The sequence below is a fragment of the Panthera pardus genome, unplaced genomic scaffold, assembly GCF_024362965.1.
Source record: "Panthera pardus isolate Hobbes unplaced genomic scaffold, ASM2436296v1 HiC_scaffold_1, whole genome shotgun sequence".
NCBI lineage: Eukaryota > Metazoa > Chordata > Mammalia > Carnivora > Felidae > Panthera > Panthera pardus.
Window position 1 is genome coordinate 70,289,178 of NW_026526654.1, and position 15,233 is coordinate 70,304,410.

Sequence of the window (15,233 nt, forward strand, 5' to 3'; positions counted from 1 at the left end):
GTGGGGGTGTGATTGTGCAAGAACCGTCTTCAAGAATTGTGAAGCTAAAAGGGCGGGGCACAAAACCTGGTTTTTTGATTCTAAGCCAAAACACGTTTAAACCATATCCCTAATTCTGTCTCCGGTAGAGACAACATCTAAGAACAAGTTTCCCTGTCATGTTGCAGTTTCTGTGGTAGATTGTGACCCCTTTTTCTTACAGCAGGTCTGTATGCAGCAGTCCGACCGGCCACGGGAACTGGCTGAAGACCACTCACGTGTTCACGCTGTATTCTGTGCTTGGATCCACCTGTCATGGTGGACACCTTATAGCAACAGGTGAGGATATCAGAACTAGTTACGTTTAAGAGCTCAGGTTGGAGCTGGAGCCCCCCGGCAGGGCAGCAAGGACAACCAACCGTACAGAGAAGAATGATTAAAATAAGCTGGACTTTGGCTTCCGCAGAGAAATGTTGTTTCTTCTTAGAGCAGAGAAATTAACCAGACCTGTTGATAGTGAGTGGGGGCAGGTCTCCCATACTCCCCCTTCTCCTCCACTCCCTGGGGTTTGGGAGCCCAGGGAGGCTTAGATAGATGGCCTACGTCATCAGGATTGCTTGCAGCCCACAAGGATCTAGTTAGCTAGAGTCTGGATACCAGAACCCCAGCTCAGAATTTCAGAACTGTCTGGGAAGTTTCCACAGATCTGAATCTGTGACCTGGAAACAGGCTTTTACCACATATCCTCCAGTAATGTGACTGGCCAGCTTGTAAAGTGATCCTAAGGAAAGCTCAAATCCTCTGCCTCAACCAGGTGGAGGGAAGGAGTGAGCGGAAGAAAAGCGAGGAACCTGGAAAGAAAAAGGCCCCAAAAGACGTGTGAAAGGAAAGCTCACAAAGCACCTTTTTAAGAAGGCTTTAAGCTGGAGTTGACAGGCAAGGCACCAGCAGACGCATATGGGCAGGTTAATGTCCCTAAAATCAAGCAGGAGCCAGTAATAACAGGGTCAGGCAAATAGAAAGTTACAGCTGGTAAGGAAGTCTGTGCAGTACAGCATGAGATGTAGCAATTATTCTGCGTATAAGGCCTGGCTCCCCAGCTCTGGGCACAGACACTGGGGCCAGAGATAGGTTCTGCTTCTCATAAAGCATCGTCTTCCCTCTGGGACAGATCCTTGGAGAGTTAGGAGGGCTTTACAGTAAAGTCAAGCATTATCTATACTTACTGGGTCCTGGAGGCCAGGTTAGAAGCTGCGTGCCTGGTTATTGCCTGCAGCCGGGATGGTCTCTGTTGGCTGGATGGAGCAGGGACCGTTTATACGTGCGCCGTGAGCCCTGACCTAGCACTTGGGTGGCATTTGCGAGCTACAGCGGTGATTGCTGCTGTGACTGGGGCCCCGACTTCAGATCTGTTTGTTATCGCTTACCTTCCTCTGGTGGTTTGGGTAGGCGCTACTTTGGGGGAACAAACTAAATATGACAAGTTTCTGAGCTTGGCAGTAGCTGCCGATTGCTTGCCTGTGTGTTGCAGGGCTCTTTCTTTCTCTAAAGTAGTAGAGTGTTGGCTTCTGTTTCACTGGTTTCTATTTCTGTAAAAAAACATTTCAGGACTGCTTTCCTCATCGTTCCTACTAAAAATTAACGTTCCCTTCCTTTCTGCCCTGGAAGGGCTGACCCATATTCACCCGATCTGTTCCCTCCTCGCCCGCTGCCAGCACCAGGCGGGTTACCGCCATCAGATGTTCCGCCCTGGCCAGCACATGTTTTTAAATGACTGTGCAGTACCCGTGGTTATAAAAACAAGTGGACCTAGACAAGGTCCCAGCAGGCCACGGGGATACACCCACGTTCTCCATCCCTGCTGAGCTGGGCTCTCGCTTTGAGTCTTCTCCTAGTCAGAACTCTAGATGCCCTCATTCGCGCGACTGTTTTGGTAGTCGCAAGGCTTGATGGGGCTCCTAGACGTGAAATGTGCACAGAAGGATGCTAGTTCAGAGGACACACTTGGGGGTCAAAACTAGGTGTGAACTCTGATGCAGTCGCTTACTGAGTATGTGCTCCTACGGGTGAGTTTTTTTAACCTCTATGCCTCAGTTTTCCCATCTACAAAATGGGGAAGCAGCAACATCAGTCTGTACGGGGCTGTGAGACTTGCATGAGATCATGAATGTGAGGTTCTTAGCACAGTGCCTGATACAGGAGAAAATGTTATTTTAATACAAGCTTTGCTATTTGTTATCATTTCCTTGTTTTCCAAAACGTAGCTGATCTTAGCGCACACCTGTTTATGTATGTAGGGAGGGAGGTCTGATGATTTGGAGAATGCGGAGAGGGGAGCCTCTTTGAAGCAAATGCCACATTTAACTCTCGTATCACCCTTATCAGCCGGCGGCAGCCCCAGAACTTGCCCTGCTGCCTTCACATGAGCCATCCTCAGCTGGAGCCCAGGAGAAGGTAGAGTAGCAAGGGCCACAGAGCTCTCGTGGGAGGGGACTTGGTTATTCACCACAGGCATCACCAGGTTGTCACTTTGCACACAGGAGACGGTCAGACGGGACTGGCAGGTGATGCCCAAGGCATCACTAGACGCCCGTGGCACCATGAACCAGAGCCTTTCTCTCCTGCTGGTGAAAATTTGTAGCCCAGGGCTCAGTGAAGTACCTGAAAGAAGGCTGGTGATGAAAATGTTCACCTTTGCCTTCCAAGACCATAGCTCCTTCCCACAAGCTGGGCAACTGATGCACCAGAGTCTGCGTGGCCATCCATAGACCCTGCCAATCAGCATATCTGCTGAGCAGAGCAGCAGAACTGGCCATGGATACAGTGAAACACCATTTAAATCAGTGATTCTCAAGCCAGGAGTCCTCATGGCACAGACCTCAGGTGAGCTGGACTTAGCGAGGTGGCCAGAGTCCTTCTCAATAAAGGACCAAGTTAGCAAATAGAAGGTTCTCTAACTTCCCTCACATGATTAACTACAAACAGACAAACATGTATGGCCCCTCTCTGTACGTACTGCTAAATGAATGCCTAATATATAAACAATTAACCGGGACACAGTAAGAGGAAAAAGAAAACAGATGAAATAAATAAGGCACCTTCTTAGTGTGACATATAATTCAGATATTTTGTGCTTGAGGTAAAGTAGCCCTAAGTGGTCAACTCCAGACCTAGGTGGATGATGAAGTCTGTGTGTCTGTGGGTTTGAATTTAAGCCTACCAAATGCCTTATTCTCCCACGTTTCTTGTCCTCATGTGTCTCCAGGGTAAGAGTTAATATAAGCTACAAATATTCTTCTAGGACTAGTTATTAACTGTAAATGTTGAAAGGCCTTGACAAATATAAAATGTTATATATAGGCACAACACTAGATCAGAGAGTTATCTTCATCAAGTGGGACTCAGAGTTTTCCTTAAACACCGCAATCTCTTCGTTTCCCAGCAGTTCCAGGGCAGACTAAAGTTCCACGGTATATCTTTTTAATGTGGCAGGCCTCAAGGGTAGATTGAGTTAGGCAATTTATCCTCTTTTATGCCCTGTATTCACAGACAACACTCCAATGGGGTAACATAAAACCACAGATAGGTTTCTTTACAATGGTGTTTAAGCAAACTAGGAAAGCAGCCCAAGCCATGTGTGTGGAACCAGGAAAAGAGGTATCAGGGGAGGCCATGGACGTTAAATGACAAAAATGAGAAACCTTCCTAACTGCTCCAGACGTTATGCTTAAAGGCGCATTTCTTTGGCAACTTACATGTTTCTGAAATTGGTTCTCAGGCCTCAGATCACCCCAAGGTGTTGATGTTGCGTTTTGACTCAGTAGAAGCCAACCCTCCCCAGACCATCCAGCCCTCGCCCACAGACCGCACGCTCACACCATTCAGCAATCAGATGACAGAGAGGAAAAGTTCAAAGAGGGTTATTTCTCAGAACCCGCTGGCTCATCTCCTCTCCAGTATGTTACTCACACTGGAGATGTACAAAACCTGTAAAAATATACTGGGACTCTGCCGCGTGCATATGTACATGCACACACATGTGCCATTGGCACTCATGCCACGAGGGCCACCCTTCCTGCCGGCTCCTCGCCTTGTCAGGCTTGTCTGCGCATGACGCCCCAACTGAAGGCAGGCCAAGTCTCAGGGGAGGAATCTGCCTGGGTCTGGAGCTGGAGTTCAGGTTTGCTGACTTGGGAACTGACCTGTTGGTCGTCAGCAAAGAAAACATGGCTGTTAAACGAGCAGCAGAGGACTTTGTGCTAGTTGCTGATGGCTGGCTTTGGTTCCAATTGGAAGCCTGAGAAGTAAAAATATTACAGAGAATATATAGGGACAGAAAACAGAGCAGAGGTTGCCAGGGGGTGAGGGTAAGAGGAAAGAGATTGGTTACGAGAGCTACAGAACTTCTCAGGGTGTCAGAAACATCTGTTTGGTAGAAGGGTGGTTATTTGACTGTGTCTGTTTGTCAAAATTAGTAGAACTGTGTCCTGAAAAGACGGAATTCTACCGATGTAAATGATAACTATTTAAAAACAATTGAAGGAAGACAGTCATTTTTGTCTATTAAATTGATGAATGTTTTGAACAATGAAACAGATGATTACATATTTTGGAGAAAGTTCAGGAAAAGAAAAGTATCATACACAGTCGCGGGAAGTGTAAAGATTTTTGAATGTTTCTGGCTGGAAATGTGGCAATATGTATCCAAAGACTTAAAGCTGTGAGTAATATTTTACCTGATAATTCCTCTTCTAGGGATCTATCCTTAGAAAATATTTTCAAGGAATATAAAGATCTAGGTACAAGGAAGTAAATTGCAATGTTGAGTGTAAAGGGAAACATTCTACAAATAAGTTTATGATTACAGTACATCTATAGGCAGTAAGAATTATATTTTCAAAAATATTTAAGACTTTGGAAAAAAAGTAAAAAATTAATATGAAGTGACAAAATTGGATACAAAGCTTCACATACAACATGCTTTTATCTTTTGTAAAAAATGGTGGGTTTGGTTAGTATGTGTGTATATATATATATATATATATATATACACACATATATACATATGTACAAACAGAAAAAAGACTGGAAGGATTTGCACAAATGAAGTGTTAATAGTGGTTATCAGGATAGTGGAATTAACAGCGGTTTTAAAAATTATCTTTATTTGCTATTTCTCCACACTTTCTGCAGAAAGAATGTATTAGCTTTATGATCAGAAATATAAATATTATTTTTTGCAGTTTTCTTTGCTATCAAGGGCTCCCCCTGCTGCTCACCTAAAAAATTATGGTGGGTTGGCCTCCTACCACTTATTTCTGATTTTCCTCATCTTCTAAAGAGCTCCATGCTGGATCTTGATGACTACTGTCTACTTGTTACTTGTCTTAGGAACAAACTAATCTAATTTGAATACTTGGAATGATATGTCAAGTTCTAGTCTTTTTGTAAAAATTGCAATGTAATTCACATACACTAGTCATTCATTTAAAGTCACTCATGATTCAATGTTTTTTAGTATAGTCACAAAATTGTGCAACTGTCATTAATATATAATTCCAGAAAATTTCCATCATTCCTAAAAGAAACCTCATACCCATTAGCAGTGACTTCCTGTCACCCCCTTGTCCAGTGCCTGGTAATCACTAAGCTCCTTGCTGTGTCTATGGATTTACATATTTTGGATTTTTCATATAAATGGAGCCATATCATGTATGGCCTTTTGTGTCTGGCTTCTTTCACTTAGCATAATGTTTACAAGGTTACAATCCATGTCGTAGCATGTGTCAGAACTTCATTCCTTATATGACTGAATAATATTCCATTGTTTGAATATTCCACATTTCATTTAGCTACTCCTCAGTAATGGACATTTGGTTGTTTCTACTTTTTGGCTATCATAATTAATGCTTTTATGAATATACACAAACATTTTTGTGGACGTATTCTTCAGTTCTCTTGGGTATATAGCTAGATGTGAAATTGCTGAGTCATATTATAACTCTAAACTTTTTGGGGAACTGCCAACTCATTTTAGAAGGGACTATCATTTTATATTTTCACTAGCATTGTATGAGGGTTCCAATCTGTCCTTATCCTCACCAATACATTTATACTGTATTTCTAATTAAAGCTGTCCTAGCGGGTGTACAGTTTTACCGTGTTATGGTTTAGATCTGCGTTTCTCTCATGACTAACCATGTTGAATATCTTTTCACGTGTTTTCTGGCTAGAGTATGAAGCTTTCAAAATTGGGATGTGAGTCTTCCAACTTTGTTCTTTTCCCAGTTATTTTGGTTATTCTGAGTCCCTTGAATTTCCATACGAACTTTAGGATTATCTTGTTAATTTTTGCAAATAGAAGTTGCTGGGATTTTGATAGAGATAGGGATTTTGAAATCTATAGATTAATACAGAGAGTATTGCCATCTTAATAGTTTTAAGTTTTTTAATCCATGACCCCTAGATGTCTTTCCAGAAATTAAGGTCTTCTTTAATTTGTTTCAGTGATGTTTTGTATTTTTCACTGTACAAGTCTTACACTTATTTTGTTAAATTTCTTCCTAAGAATTTTATTCTTTTTAATGCTATTGTAGGTGAAATTTTCTTAATTCTATTTCCTGATTGCTCATTACTAGGGCATGGAAATACCATTCATTTTTCTATATTGGTCTTTTATCCTGCAAACTTGATGAACTGGTTTATTAGCTCTAATAGATATTAATGGGTTCCTTAGAAGTTTTTGTTTACAAGATCATATCATCAGCAAATAGAGACAGATTTACTTCTTCCTCTCCTCTCTGGATGCCTTTTATTTCTCTTTCTTCACTAATCAACCTGGTGATAACGTCCCAGTTTGATGGTGAATAGAAGTGATTAGAAAGAACATCTTTCTCCTGGTCTTAGTAGGAAAGCTTTCACACTTTCAGCATTAAGTATGATGTTAACTGTGGGCTTTTCTTAGATGCTGTTTATCAGGTTGAGGAAACTCCTTTCCATCCCAGTTTATTGAGTGTTTTAATACGATTTTTACGTGATTTTTTTTTCATCCTGGATTTGTTCAAATGATTTTTCTGTGTCTATTGATCATGTGATCATTTTTTCTTCTTATTAATGCAGAGTATGACATTGATTGATTTTGGTATGTTGAACCAACTTTGCACTTCAGGGATAAAGTCCAGTTCATTGTTTTGTGTAATTGCCCCCTTTTCTTTTTATATTGCTAAACCAACCGTGTCAGTACTTTGTTGAGAACTTTTGCATATATATTCATTAGGGATACTGGTTTATAGTTTTTTTCTTTCCTTGTGATGTCTTTGGATTTGGTGTCAGGGTAACACTGATTTCATTGAATGAATTAGGAAATATTACCTTTTCTTCTATTTTTTTGGAAGAGTTTGTGAAATATTTGTGTTAATTTTTCTTTAAACATTTGGTGGAATTTACCACTGAAGCTCTCTGTTCCTGGGCTTTACTTTCATGGAAAGTTTTTTTATTACTACATTTTTTTTTTTTTGGCTTCTTTATGTTTATTTATGTTTTCTATTTCTTCCTGAGTCAGTTTCAGTAGTTTGTATCTTAGGACACAATAACTTGTGTATAATTTGTTGGAATAAAATTACTAAAATAGTTCATTTTAACCCTTTTTATTTTTTATGTAAATAAAAATCACTTATTTTATTTCTGCAAGATTTCTTTTTCATTCCTGATTTTGAAATTAAAGTTCTCTCTTTTTTTGAGGTAACTCTAAGCTAAAGGTTTCTCAATTTTGTTGATCTTTTCAAAGAACGACGTTTAGTTTCATTGATTTCCTCTATTTTTCTCTTTTCTATTTCATTGATTTCCACTCAAATATATATTATTTATTTCCTTCCTTTTTGGGGGAGGGATGGTTATTTATCTCTTATTTTTTTTGTTTCTTAAAGTATCAGATTGTTGATTTGAAATCTTTCTTCTTTTTCATAATAGATATTTATAGCTATACGTTTCCCTCTTAGTGCTGCTTTAGCTGCATCACATAACTTTTGCTATATTATCTTTTCATTTTAATTCATGTCAGAGTGTTTTCCAATTTCTCCTGTGATGTCTTATTTAATTTATTTATTACTTAAGAACATGTTGCTTAATTTCCATATATTTGTGAATTTCCTACATATCTTTCAGTAATTGACGTCTAACTTTATTCCATTATGATTGAAAAACACACTATGGTTTCAGTCCTTGTAAATTTAGTGAGACTTGTTTTATGGTCTAACATATGGTATATATTGAAAAACCTTCTATGTGCATTTCAGAAGAATGTGTATTCTACTGTTGTTGTGTGCAGTGTTCAGTAGACATCTGTTAGTTTTAGTTAGTTTATAGTGTTGTTCAAGTTTCTATTTCCTTTTTTATCTTATGTATAGTTGATCTGTGCATTACTGAAAGTGGGTACTGAAACCTCCAACTATTAATGTTGAACTGTCCATTTATTCCTCCATTTTATTTTTGGTTCATGTATTTTAGGACTCTCTTGGTGGGTGCATACTTGCTTATAAATGCTGTATTTACTGCAGGGATTAGTCTTTCACTCTAATAACTATTTTTGTCTTAAAAATCTATTTTGTCTGCTATTGGTATAGACAGTCCTGCCCCCTTTTGTTTAACATTCATGTGGTATATATTTTTCCATCTTTTTCTTTTTTTAAAAGTTACTTATTTAAATTCAAGTTAGTTAACATATAGTGTAGTATTGGTTATAGGAGTAGAACCCAGTGATTCATCACTTCCATATAACACCCAGTGCTCATCCCAACAAATGCCCTCCTTAATGCCCATCACCCATTTAGCGCCCCCCCCCACTCACCTCCCCTCCAGCAACCCTCAGTTTGTTCTCTGTATTTAAGAGTCTCTTATATTTGCCTCCCTCTCTGTATTTAGCTTATTTAGCTTCAACGTGTGTGTGTGTGTGTGTGTGTGTGTGTGTGTGTGTGTGTCTTTGAATCTAAAGTGTGTCTGGGGTAGATAGCATATATTAAGTCATATTTTTTGTCCATTCTGCTAACATCACCTTTTTGTTGGGTGTAGCTACTGAAGCCTCTTCCCTGGTCAGTTAATGATCAGAAAGAGATTTTTTCGATGTCTAGAACCAGCAAATCTCCCCATCTTTGCTGAGGGACTCTGTGTACATATTGATTTACATCTTCGACACTCAGCCAAGAACTTGACAACTCTGCCTTAGCCATCATTTCCTGTTTGTACAGAAACTCAAGTTTAGTCGGAGTTGAGAAGTTACCATGTTCTCTGGTATTCTCTGAGCATGTGCATAGCCATGGACTTGTGCAGGACTCCACATAGGAATATGACCTTTTGATTTCCAAGAATAGGTTGGAGTTTTTCCAAGTTATCTATGGGCATCTCAACTTTTCCTTTCAAGTCTTTTGGTTAGTCTGTGGTTTGTAACAACCATTTTCCATTGCTTCAGACAGCTGCAATATCCATCATTTACTTCTGATGGTTTTTAACCAATAGCCCTGAGAAAAAGTCTGTTTGTTTAGGCGACCTGTGAGTCAGATCAAATAAAGGCAGTCTTGCAAGTGGGGTTTTCCAGGGTATCCCTAGACAAATAGTTACAATTCTCTGGAAATGGATATTTGAAGAAAGCGTAACCTCTTTCTGCCCCTTCCAGTGGCTACAATGCTGCTGTTTCAACATGGGCTGTTAGTTTTCAAGGCTACTGTGGATGTGAGGAAGATTGAGTGGGAGAATAATGGGAAGAGGACCTGTTAAAAATGCTACAAAGCTCTCCATCTTACTGAGATTCAACTATTTTATGGACAAACATTCCTCAGATCACTGCAAGCTTTGGTTCATTTCCAGAGTCTTATAGTTAGCATTAACACTTTTTGCCAGTTTTCTCATTGATTTTATATAGGAGAGGATTTGGGGAGTCCTTTACTCTCCCATTTTTTTTGATGACACCTTACATTCTAGATGTTAATACATTTTTTTGGAGAATTCTCAAAATTTCTGTTCACCATGCCTACATGGACCACAGATTTTTTTTTTAAACTTTTGTTGTCTTAACAAAGGTAGAGTTTGGTTTAACTCTCCTGGCAAAAGTGCTAAAAAAGCAGTCATCTGAGGCCTTAGTCATTTCCTAAACAATACTAACTGAATGCATTATCACTGGGACACTGCAGTTAAAAAATGCTCAATAATATGTAAGCTTGATATATTTTACTTCACTTTTGCACAATGTGAGGTTGAAACAAAACAGTATTCCCTAGGGAGCCAGTAAGGGCGTCTTTAAGTGGCGGTTCTGGCCCTGAATAGATGGAGTAGAAAAGATTGTGACTGTCAGCCAACAAGTATGTGAAAAGATGCTAACATCACTAACCATGATCAAAACCAAAATGAGATATCACCTCACACCTGTTAGGATGGCCACTATCAAAAGAACAGAAAATAACAAGTGTTGACAAGGATATGGAGAAATTGGAACACTTCTACACTATCGGTGGGCATATAAAATTATGTAGCCACTATGTAAAACAGTATGGAGTTTCTTCAAAGAAATTAAAAATAAAATTATCAAATGATTCAGCAATCCCACTTCTGGGTACATATATAAAAGAATTCAAAGCAGGATCTCAAAGAGCTATTTGCACATCCATATTCACGGCAGCATTACTCACAACAGCTAAGAGCTAGAAGCAACTCAAATGTCCACTGAAAGGTGGATGGATAGAGAAAATGTGGTATACACATACAGTGGAATATTATGCAGCCTTAAAAAAGAAGGACATTCTGTCACGTGCTCCAACATCTGTAAACCTTGAGGACATTACGCTGAGTGAAATAAGCCAAACACAGAATGACAGATACCGTATGATTATACTAATGTGAAGTACTTAAAATAGTCAAAATCATTTCAACAAAAAGTAGAAAGGTGGTCACCAAGAGTGGGAGAAGGGAGAGGGGAATTAGCGTTTAGTGGGTGTAGAGTTTCAATTTGCAAGATGAAAAAGTTCTAGAGATCTGTTGTGCAACAATGTAAATAACAGTATTTAACTGTACACTAAAAAAAAATTGTTAGTTCAGTGGAAGAACTGAAGTTTCCATACTCTGATTCAGTTCTTTTATTCTCTAAGGTACATGGTATGGTTGATGGTTTAATGGCATTCTGATATACTGTGGTATGTTGAGATACTTCGGTATATACTGAACCATTTCACGCTCCCGTGATACTCCTTGAAAGGGTCCACTGACATGCTAGCAGGATAATGCTACAGTTAGTACTACTGTATTTGAAAAGTGATAATGACAGTGATGGCCAACCTTTATTAGTTGCTTACTGTGTACCAGGCATTGTTCCTTGAGGACTCTATCTCGTGTTATTTAAGCCTCACCACAGCCCTGTGAGGCAAGGCCTATGCCCATCCCATGTGACAGATGAGCAAACTAGGTGCAGGAGGTTAGGCAGCTCGTTCAATCTCTCCCAGCAAGTGGCAGAGCCGAGAAAGAAAGGAACTTCTAGAAAAGGAGAATTATATTGCGTCGTATTTCGAAGGTGATCTCCATTCATTATAAAGGAGTGATATAGATACTCTGGCTTGAATGAAGCTGGAATGAATTCACTTCTAACCTTGAAGGGACAGGTAAATACCTTTATTACAAAAGGAAATTCACATAATACAGCTCCTCCTAAACAAAGAAAGACGTTAAAAAGAGAGAGAGAGAGAGAGAGAAAGATCTGTGCTGTGGGGGTGTCTCTTTCTATGTGAAAGGGCACCGCTGCACTTATAAGAGTTGGAGCTGCAAATAGCAATAGGGCTTAAAAGGGTACCTGCACTTGTAAATGGAGGACAGAAGCCACGTACTGTTATTCCTCTTTCATCCACACTCTGCAGCACAGTAACCTGGAAGTAGAAAGATACGTTGAGTTGAAGGGGAAGGAAAGGGAGTATTTATGGGTATACGAAGGGGTCAAGGACACTCACTGATCCTTTGAGTCAGAGCCACACTTGCATTCTGCCACCACCAAAGCTTTCTTTTTCCATATGAAAGACAGCTCTGCATATAAGAACAACCACAAATTCCCTCTTTGCCATGCCACCAGAAGAACCCGACATTGTTGTAGATTAAGTCCCCAGTGAGCTCACAGATGCTTTGGCTGCAAAACTGCCTTGGAGAGTTGAGAAAATGGAGGTTTCCAGAAAATTGAGGTGAGTGGGTAGAGGCCTCTCAAAGCAATCATGTTAAAGTCAAGATACTGACACTTAGCCTACAGAGAAGAAGAAGGTGGACTGGGACGTGGTGGAATGTAATGTAATCTCAGTAATCAGTCTGAGTCTATGTGTGTGGATGTCTTCATTCACGTGGCTTCTCTTGCTGATACCCAACCAGTATTTACTAAGTCTCCTTGACCTTAAAGGACCCTGCTTGACTAGTTACAGTGATGGATTATTTGGATATGATGCTTGTTGAATGGGTCCTGAGCTTCCCTTCCTCCCTCGACATGGGTTATGCACTCCCTCTTGGGCTCTTGTGAAAGTCACTTTAATTATTACAGATTTTGGCCCCCAAATCTGAGAAATTATAAATTGGTATCTTCAAATGGCAAGTGAGCCTTCCATAGTGTGTATGACTACAACCAATATGAATAACGGCTGTTCTTTACCGAGTGGCTACGTTGTTCCGTGTATTTTCTAAGCATTTTATGTACGTTAACCCATTGATCAAATAGGTACTACTGTATTATTTTCCTGGAGGAATAGACTGAGGCTCAGAGAGGTTAAGTAACTTGCCTAAGGTCCTTCAGTGAGTTAATGGTCTAGGAACAAAGGCGCACTAAGGAATTGCAGTACAAATGTGCTATTTCCGACCTGAATTTGTGAGACACATGCTTTAATAAACTATATTTAAAGGTAAAGCGTTTACCACCTTCTCAGACACTGAGTAACTTAAACTACGTAAGGAAAGAGAACCCTTGCCTCCTAGGGGGTGTTAGAGGACCTACAGATGAGCATTATGTATAATTACCATGTCATTCTTAAGGCATTATTTATAATTAACATGTCAGTTATTTAGAGTTGAAGAAATACTTGTAGATTATTTTAAAAGGATTTTAAGAAACAGTTTGTCTTAAGCTATTTAAATTCTAATTCTTCACATCCCTGATTTACTTAGCAAACTTCAGGCCCGTCCGGTAACTGCCCAAATTAATGGGAACGTGGACTAATGCAGTTCTGTGTAGAGGATTTGTAGCCATCCTTGTTTGGTTTTCTGATTTAAAATACATGTCTTGTTGACTGGGACTGGCTGTTTGGATATCTGTGAGATTCGTTCTTTGTAATGGTAATACGGTCAAAGCCTCTAAGGAATTGGATTTAGTTCCAAGAAACTGAAGTCCTCCTTTGAAGCGACCCTTTAAAAATATTAGCAAGTATCAGCCTTAATATGCAACTTGTATGCCTCACTGAGTTTTCGTGCGATTAGCAGCTATCACTCGCTCTTTGTGTGGAAGGTGCAATGGAGAGCAAAGAGTTGCAGTGAGCTGAGAGAACACTTCTGTTTCATGTCCCCGTCCGTGCCTGTTTTGGCCCAAATGACTCAGATGCAGGACTTCAGCTGCTTCAGCATTCTTGGGGTTTGTGTGCCAGCTCTATTGGAGACTAAAGCTTATATAAGTAATATAAAACCTCAGCATTTACAACATAAAGGCACCGCAAGATCTCTCCGACATTAAGCTTTGGTAGGATTTTATTTGGAGGAATTTTATTTTAAAATGTAATATCCTTTTCCTTTCTTTGGCAAATAGAACTTGGATGGGACTCTGCTGCTTATGAAAAGTCTCAGCCTGTTCACATAAGCAAGTCTGTCACCCTTGATCGGAAAGTAATCACTCATAAAGCTTAATGTTATTATCATCCCTCGGCCTGGAGTGATAGATATTCTTGAGGCCTTTTAAATAAAAAGTTTAAAATTGAATTTGCAACTCAAAAGATTGGTGGGTTCAAATGTTAGTTTCCTGCTGAGTAACTGTGAAAACAATCCTGAAGTAGCTAGTAGTGTGTTAGGGACGGCAGTTTTATTAAATGTCTTGATGGAGTGCAATGAAAACACGCTTTCGGTGTCTTCATGCAGGCTTTCCCTCTACAAAAATAATAGTCTTCTTATAGACGCTAGTGTTCGCCTTCACCCTAGTCGGTTATTCTCCCAGGGAAAGTTTTCTGCAAAGCTTTTCAACAGGAAGATGAGATTTGTCTCTATTGACCAATAAGACTCTCCTGTGGAAAGTGATTGTCTGACACTGCTCAGAGATTACTGATTTGCATGTCATCATGTCATTTGTTGCATAAGGTCTTAAGCCATCTGTTTGGCCCAAAATGGTACCACTGAGTATTATGTACGTTCTTGTGGTGATGTGCCTTCTAGCATCACCGATCTTCAACAAAGTCCTTGACGGAAGAGAGCGAAGGCTTCCTCTCACCCAACAGAAGACCAACAAGTTCATTTAAAAAGGTATCTTTCAATTATGAAAACTGGCAGGCATGAAAGGACACTTGGCAGTTGAACTTTGCAAAAACATTTGCACTGGCGGCTAAAGAGGACCTTCTCTTTTGCTGGCCTCATGAAAAAAAAATGAAACATTTTGCAGTTTCACCTCAATTTCCTCTCTCCTTTTCCCCACAAAAACAAAAGGTGATTTTTCAAGGTCCTTGTATCAGCATTATTTGACATCCTCCTACTGGTTTGACCAAATAACTGACCAAATCCCTCAGGAGGAAAATGGAAAATTTGTTGTGATTTCCACCTCTCAGCCCCAGTCCTGTCTCCTGGTCAATGGCAAATTGTCTCTTTTCCCAGTTTCTTTATTTTTCCCCTCTATGGGCAAAACACAGCTGCTATAAAAACTAAAAACAGTGAAATTCCAGTCTTGACTAAAGTTGGGAATTCTTGCACACATGAAAAAAATCTTTGTTTCTCCTTGGGAAATTGGCAGATTGAAAATAGACAGCTTAGCTCTTCTCACGTTGACACATGAGCTGCAGGAATTGGATTTTTAAGAGATCTAAAATGTAACGTTAGGGAAAACAATGCTGTCACACGAAAGTGTGGCTTATGTTTATCTCCATACCGTGTGTCCTGTGTGGAGATCTTTATAGACAGGACCTGGAGCATCCCTTGCTTCCCGGGGAAGGCTATAGCTTTGTGAGAATGGGAATAGTGTTCCTCCAATGAAGACATTGTCCATTCTTGCTTAGGTAATG

At 39.9% G+C, this 15,233-nt stretch overlaps 1 long non-coding RNA gene across 1 annotated transcript in view; it reads left to right on the forward strand.

Moving 5' to 3' along the window:
• Nucleotides 1–210: 210 nt before the first annotated feature.
• The window catches only part of LOC128776150 (uncharacterized), a 110,401-nt gene continuing 95,378 nt past the window's right edge, over nt 211–15,233 (forward strand). The window contains exon 1 of the long non-coding RNA XR_008421149.1: nt 211–318. This is a non-coding gene — a long non-coding RNA (uncharacterized LOC128776150). The remainder of the gene's footprint in view (nt 319–15,233) is intronic.